This window comes from Sebastes umbrosus, chromosome 22, assembly GCF_015220745.1.
Source record: "Sebastes umbrosus isolate fSebUmb1 chromosome 22, fSebUmb1.pri, whole genome shotgun sequence".
Classification (NCBI taxonomy): domain Eukaryota; kingdom Metazoa; phylum Chordata; class Actinopteri; order Perciformes; family Sebastidae; genus Sebastes; species Sebastes umbrosus.
The window spans coordinates 19,140,705-19,149,273 of NC_051290.1; positions in this window are offsets into that span (position 1 = coordinate 19,140,705).

Below are 8,569 nucleotides of genomic sequence, written 5' to 3' on the forward strand. Positions count from 1 at the left end.
CACACACACACGCTCCTGTTGCCTCGCCCCCTTCAATGCACAGCTTCAGTCTCACTGCAGCACACAGGCAGCTCTGTGTTTGGTCTCCAGCAACGGGGCAACCTCGTTGTTATTCAGTTAGACCAGGGGTCTCTGAGCAACCTGCGGCTCCTTTTTCCCCCTCAATGTGGCCCTAATACTCTATAGTACATTGTCTCTTTGGCCCTCACTGCATTAGACATATATACTATATACTTAGACTATAAACTGTGTTACCTTCATCACAATGCTCAAATGTTTTGCGGCTCCAGACAGATTTTTTTGGGGGGGCGGTTGCCTAAAATGGCTCTTTTGATAGTAAAGGTTGCTGACCCCTGGATTAGGGCGAAACCTAGGTCGAGTCATGAGTTTTTTTTCTCACTTGAAAGCCCTTAAAGTAATGAAATATAAGAATTCAATGGAACTTTTTTTTTAGCATTATAGAAGAATATGATTTACAAAAAAAACCTCTAGCCCTTAAATTGTCTTTTTTTTTTTTTCTTTTTCTGTATTTTTTTGCATGCACCTGATCCTATTGGTCTAACGCAGGGGTCTGCAACCTGCAGCTCCGGAGCCACATGCGGCTCTATAGCTCCTCTCCAGTGGCTCCCTGTGGATTTTTAACATGGAAATGAATAACTGTTTTTTTGTTTACATTTTCATTTTTATTTATCATCGTTGTAGGTCTATGGTACGACGGTACGACAGAGTATTAGGGCCACATTGAGGGAAAAAAAATAAATCTAAGATTTCGAGAACAAAGTCATAATATTACGAGAAAAAAGTCGTAATATTATAAGAATAAAGTTAGAAGTTTAAGAGAAAAAAGTCGTAGTTTTATATTATATAATATTAGTATATATATGTATAGAAGTATAGTAGTAGTAGTTTTGCGTGTTATTTTCTTTTTTTCTCGTAAATTTATGACTTTATTCTGGTAATATTGCGACTTTTTTCTCGTAAAGTTGTGACTTTATTCTCGTTATATCACGACTTTTTCTCAATGTGGCCCTAATACTCTATAGTACATTTGCACTTTGGCCCTCACTGCAGTAGACTTATATACTATATACTTAGACTATAAACTGTGTTACCTTCATCACAATGCTCAAATGTTTTACAGCTCCAGACAGATTTTTCTTTATTTTTCTTGCCTAAAATGGCTCTTTTAATTGTAAAGGTTGCTGACCCCTGAGTTAGAATTAAGTGATCTTAGCTATAATGTGCTGAGTAAACTATAAATAGCCATTAAATGAAAGGTAATTTAAGTGCATCACATATAATCACAATGGTAGAAAGTCACTAAGTACTCAAGTATTGTACTTAAGTACAATTTTTAGATACTTGTACTGTACTTGAGTCCATTTTCGGCTACTTTATACTTATGCTCCACTACATTTTAGAGGTAATTAACACACTTTTTACTCTACTATGTGATAAGTTTAGTTACTTTGCAGATTTAGATTATCAATACAAAATATAAATCAACTAATAATTTATGATATACTATTATAGCCTATATTAAACTACTCAGTAATATGTAAAGTAATTAAAATTAGCTATATATATATATATACATATATACTGTCTATATACAGAGTATATAGACTGTATATTCTGAAATGGGCCATTCTGCATAATGACTACTTTTAATTTTGGTACTTTAAGTATATTTTGATGCTAAATCTTTTGTACTTTTATTTAAGGAAGATTTTTAATGTTTTACTTTTTAGTTTTACTTCTAACAGAGTATTTTTTTACACTGTGGTATTACTACTTAGTAAGTATTTCTTCCACCACTGTTCCAATCATTATTTTATTTAAAAAAATCTAGATATAGTATAAAGTACAATAAATAGCCTATTGCAAACACTGACTTCTACGAACATGCAAAATAAATTAAATCAATGAATATATTACGTTTTAGATGATGTGGTGATATTTAAGTCAAATTACTTTGCTGCTATGCCTCTTAATTAATTTCCTTTCATTTGAAAGCTTGTTCCTGGCTGCCTCCAGGCAGGATGTGTATTGGCACCCAATTTTACTGTTATCAAACCACTGATTAGCCTAATAAATTTCATCACTCATCATCACCCCCATGCATATGGGCCCAGTAGGTGGTTTGTAAATTTTTAACAGGAGGGACCTACCCAGTTCGTTGGTCGTTGTCATAGATTCTGACTTGCACAAACCTCATTGCACCCTGTTTTTTATGGTATTATTATACCAATTATATTACTGAATTTCAATTCAATTTGACAGATTTTAGCATCCCCCCATCATATCGGCCTACTGTATCGGCCAGTAGGATATATAACTAAACCACCAAGTTCCAAGGGGTTAAATCAACTATTTATACTGTATGTGGAAATTGAACAGACAACTGCAGAAAAAAAACAAGGAAATTAGGCTAATCTTATATAGAAATACATCTACATCTTTTCCCCTTACCACATAAAAAAATGTGTTTGTAACTGATGAATACCATTTGTAGTGATGTATGGAGTTCTGATAAATACATTGTTTATTTCTTAGTTTATTCTTTTTGTTTTCAGATCATGCTAGATGCATTTTAAAGGTCATCGCAGAATAAATAGGATTTGTTTTTTTGTTTTATCAGGACTGTATTCTACCGGAATCTGCAGATGCGCAAAAAACACTTGATCCAGTCTGGAAGGTGCAACTAGGAAAAGTGGTGAGCATGGACATTTTTTATTCTCAGCTCTTAGTTAGAAAGGCTGAAAATCCTTCTTTCAACCTCTACAATTATAAAGTGATGAATAATCTGTCACTGAAGACAATCATTGCCATTGACACAGGTAATTACACAGCCTGGACATTGCTAACAAGCTGCATAATGGCAAATGGCTCATTGCTTATAGCTGGGGGATTGATGGTGATGGTTAAGGCGAAGTCAACGTTACAACAAAGTCATAATTCTCTAATATGCAAGGATAATTTAAAATACTGGGGGTTTTCCCCCACCTTTCTGTCTGTCTCGCTTTCACAGACTATTAAATAGCAGTCCAACTGTGTATGAAATAGCTCTGGCAAACAGAACTGCAGAGCTGGCGGTGGATAATACTAATACTGGGAACTAATCATCTGGAATATTGCAACATGAACTTAAACTGCAACCCCCAGCTTTAAAGAACTGGACACAAAATAGGCCTCTGTTTGAATTGACTGTTAAAGTCAAAGAGCTCAGTTAAAAGTAGGAATGTCTTAATCGTTTTTTCGTTGTTGTTGTTTTTTTTTGCTCCTGATCCTGATCACATTCATTTTCAATAGTCAATATTGAGTAACTGCCAACCAATCCAATCCAATATTTGTTTTTGTTGATTTTTCATTCATATCAAGGCTGCACAGCTAGAGTAACATTTCATTCAAATACAGCACCTAGACTTCACCTGCAGAATGTCACTTAAAGGTACAGTATGTAGGATTTGGCAGCATCTCATGCTGTGGTTGCAGATTGCAACCAACTGAGTACCCCTTCGCTCACTCCTCTCTTTCCAAGACTGCGGTAACGTGAGCTGCCGAGTGCAAAACCGTGTTAATGCCGTTCGCTTCGCCCAAAGGCCACCATGATAACACAATTTTAGGAGCAACGGAAGTCAGACGCTGGCTGGAGGTACCACGGTTTTGCACTCTGCGACTCACGTTACTACAGTTTCACAAGTGTGTCGGAGAACTGCGAGGCCTTCAAATGTGAAAGGCTCTCGCTAGAGCCAGTGTTTTTGTTTGTCCGGTGCAACAAAGCGGACTCCGTGAAGAGGACTGGCTCCCTATGTAGGTATGAAGGGCTCATTCTAAGCTAACGAAAACAGGATTCTTAGTTTCAGGTGATTATACACAAATGAAAACATAGTTATGAATATTATATTCCATTTCTGCTAATAGATCTCTGGAAATGTTACACATTGGCCCTTTAAAGGGACAAAATGACCACTGCAAAACAACCACAAACGAATGCAAAACACCCAAGACTCAAAACAACTACAAAGAGACACAAAACAACCACAAAGAAACAGATAATTGAAGACTACCTCATTATACCAAGGCCCAGATGAAGTTTGGCCCAACCCTGATTCTCCTGCTGGTTGGAGAAAGTAGCATCTGCAGCTGTTGCCCCATCACTGATATCACATCAGGTCCTGTCAGCTCTTATCACGCTGGCCCACCATCTCCTATCTTAATAGAGATCTGACTGTATGCCGTGGCTACGTGCTGACCCCCAGCGTGGCCTTTCTGCTTATCGGCCGTCCACAAGCTCACGCTCCTCCAACATCCTGCGAATTTGCCGGCCTTGCTTGCCAGCAGGGCCTTCGGAGCCATGTTGATGTTGTTGTTGTTGTTGTTGCAGCAGTTAGTTTCAGTTTTGCCTCTCGGAAATCTGAAAACTACTGACGTAGGTCACAGGGGACAAAGACCTGTAGACAGCAGCAGGGCAGCCATTATTCTGTGGTCAAGGAAGCTTTCATATTAATGTGAGGGCTTTCAGTGTATTTACATTCTTTCTGTAATTTGAACTGTTCAACTACATGCCAGTTTGATGTTGCTTTAAAGGAATAATTATGGGGAATACTATATGCTGTCTTGATGAGTTAGATAAAAATATGTATACAACTCAGTGGGCTACCTCCGGGTCTGAAAAGTGAAGCCAATGCGGAAGTGTCTGCGTTCTTTCTAATAGCCAGCAGGGGGCGACTCCTCTGATTGCAAAAAGAAGTCTGATTGTATAGAAGTCTATGAGAAAATGAGCCTACTTCTCACTTGATTTATTACCTCAGTAAACATTGTAAACATGAGTTCATGGTCTCAATCTCTAGTTTCAAGTCTTCTACAATACAGCATGATGTTCATTTTGTAAATTATGGTCCCATTTAGAGTCAAATAGACCATAAAGCAGGGGATGCTTTAGGGCGTGGCTACCTTGTGATTGACATGTCGCTACCACGGCGTTGTCCGGTGTGGGAGTTGTCAGTGTTTTCATCTTAGAACTTTAACCCTTTCACAGTGTGTTTTCACTTCATGAAGGTTAATTATAACATTTTTGGTCGCCTAAAAATGTGTTATTCAGCGTTCGGTTGTACTTAGCTCCACCCTCTCTTGTCACTTCTGGTTGCAAAAAAACAAGATGGCTACGGCCAAATACCAAGATGGGGACAACCAAAATGCCAACGTCGAGGCTTCAAAGGGCAGTCCACAAACCAACGGGTGACATCACGGTGACTACGTCCACTTCTTATATACAGTCTGTGATACGACCCTCATAATCTGTGATGATAAGACTTGAAATGGGGGGAAACAGCTAGAATGGCTCTGTCCAGAGCTCGGTCGTCACCATGAAGCTGGGCAGGCAACCAGCAGAGACTCTCAGCATAAACCCTGGGCTCAGGGTGAAACAGCTAGCCTGTCTAGGTCTGAAGCTAACTGGCTGTAGTTTCACATTTAGTCTACAGATATGAGAGTGATATATCAATCTACTCATCTGAAGAAGCACATAAACAAATACGTTTATTACCAAAATGTTGAACTATTCCTTTAATTTAAACTGTTTGAGTGTAAATAAGACATACAAATCAACCTAAATCTTTCAAGGGATGCTAAGCCTGTTTGGTAAGGACTACATCTATAGTATATGGCCTTTATAAAGTGGAATAGTGATTTAGGCTGACGCAATTTATCTATCTGCAACCGACTATTCATATTTGACAGCTGAAGTGGTGAGGAAATGCACGCAGTAATTGCAGAGATACTGACTCCATATGAAAGTGCAACCCGAGCAAATGATGCAGTTATGCATATCGTATCTCTGATACATTAGAATTATTAACTCCACATGAAACAAGCGGGGGAAAAGATGACTGACATGTTTTGCCTGTTTTGTTTTTTTCCTTCTTCTCTTTCCTCTATTATCTCAGATAATAACAGCCTTGTCAGCAACCGAGCAGAAAGTTACACTCCTCAAATCGCAGCACCCGGGGAGCAAGCCTGCAGGGATCTGTGAACTCGACTGTCTCAGAGGCAACGCATGATAAAACTCAGGTAAGCGTAAAAAAAAAAGCACGGTGAGCGAATGAGGCACGGATCATAAGGGCACTGACCATCACTGGAAGGGGCATCTGGTTGGTATAGTAATTAACCCTGCTGAGTGGTTGGCCTGGAAACTGCTGGCTCCACATGCCCCTGTCCAACCCCATCCCTCAAACCTTTGGATGGCCCAGAGATGATGGGGTGTCAAACTCTCCCTGGTCACACTTATTAGAGCCAGTGAGCATCGGCATGACCCCGCTGGTCTCTCCCGCTATCCAGGCTCCGGGGTAAGATAACTGGGGGGCTAAGGATCAGAACAAAGCAAGTGTGATAAGATTAGTGGTATATATGATATGGTACAACCCATCTCAACATCTAAAACATGAAAGGGTAGCAGCTAGGTACAAAGCTGCAAAAAATCATGCACACACATACAAATGATTCCTCCCTTGATCTCTCTTTGAAGCACAAACACAGAGAGGCAAACACACACAGGAGTGATGGAAGCAGCACGGGGCCAATCAAAGCCCTTCACAATGCACATTTTGTTTTACTTGTCCTCCAGTGGGGGGACGTCGCTGTCACAGATAAGGGGCGAAGATTACTTTTTGGCACGGGCTAGTTGCTGGTACCGTAGCCTTGTTTTATCTGTAGTGGTGATGATTGGCTACAACAGCACTCAACAATCCTCTTTTGCTCTCTGGGGTCTGGGGAGGCAGCTTGAATCTTTCAGCTGTGTGACAAGACCAAATGCTGGCCAGTGAAATCCTGATGGGTAATGGTCAGAGGGGCAACGTCTCTGATGAATCCATAGCGAGTACAAGGTCATGTAGTGTTTTTATGGTGGTTGTTTGTGTGGTTATATGAGGTTAAAGGACAAATGTGTAACAATTAGGGGGATCTATCGGAAGAAATGGAATATAATATTAACTAGAATTGCACTCGGAGAGCGCAGACCTCCGCCAAGGTGCCCTAGTACGATTGCCCCCCCTCTCTGTTCAGCTTGCGCCATCATCCACGTGTGTTTTTGTTGATGTTGATATCAGCTGTGGGTAGCAAAGCATAGTAAAACACTTCATTCAAACCGGACAGAAAAAAAATTAAACTCACCTAAACCGTCGTCGTTACTCTTTCCAAAAATCACCAAGTGTGCTTTGGTGGAACTCAACTGTAATTTCACAGAGTTTAATGTGAAAGAAACGCCGAATCTAAAGTTTCGCGGAGGAAATAAGTATGTTTTCTTTAGTGTAGAATCACCTGAAAATAAGAGTTGTTGTGTTTTCGTTACCTTAGAATAAGCCGTTTATATCTATATAGGGAGGGGGTCCTCTCTTCAGCTCGTGTGACCGTGGTGTAGTTTGTTATAACGTTAGCTTTGTAGGCCTACTTCTGGCGACTGCATTCACACTTCAAAAATCAGAAAAGTGGTGTTCATTTGTGAAGATTATCTTGCTGAACAAAACGTGTAAGTGTCATAAACTTGTGGTTACCACAGACCTAATTTTCTGGAATAATCCAAAACCCAATGGAAAAATCCCATTGGGTTTTTGTTGAGGGAACCAGGGCGATGCTAACTTCCTGGTTGGCCTACAAAAATATGTCATCCCTGGAGCACTGTATAGACAATACTTGTATATCTGTTGTGAGCAAATATCGGCCGATGTGTGGGATCTGGTAATACTTCATTCATTTGTATCTTTTAAAATCTGCTGACATATTTCACCAAAGTGTTCTTTAGTAATATAGAGAGAAAGCTATTCAAATACCCACGCTTTATCACGGCCATCGGCATGTGATGACGACGCACAAGCGCCAGTATGAATAAACTACAATGTAAAACCGTCCATTTATCAACACACACAAGGCTTTCATCCAGGAGACTGCTGTTTGTGTCCCGTGCGTTGCGCTTTACTTTTACGTTACAATCAGCTGTATTCACAACACTCAGTTTCATTTTCACTTTACAAACACAGTAGTTTTAAGCCCAACTATGTTGTTTTTTCCTCAACCAAACTAAGTGGTTTTGATGCCAAAACCTAAAGCAACGCCAAGGGGGCGTGACGAAGCGGCAGTATGTGAGGAGTTGGGATGAGAACGTGTTGCAAAGCCTGGCAGGGAACAGTTGGCTGCTAGTTAAGGAACGCAGGACAGATTGAAAATAATATTATCAACTTCAATCCATGTCACAAATCCAACCAGCCCACAACCGTGGCTCCTTCTTCAACGGTCACATCTTCCCTGAATCAAACAATGCATTTCACTACTGTGTTTCTTTTCTAACAAATATGCAAAGCTCAGAAATTTCTTTCATGAGCATGCAAAAAAAAAAAAAAAATGGTCAACGACTTTGTGAGGAACCCAATGCAAGCTGGTATCATCATGCAATTCCATTAGTTCAGACTCCATCTGGTTTATAAACTTAACAAACTCCTTGTAAAAAAAAAAAAAAAAGGCTCGCTGCAGTGTGCCAAATCAGCTGCCTGGCACAGGGCCGACACTGGGTACACAC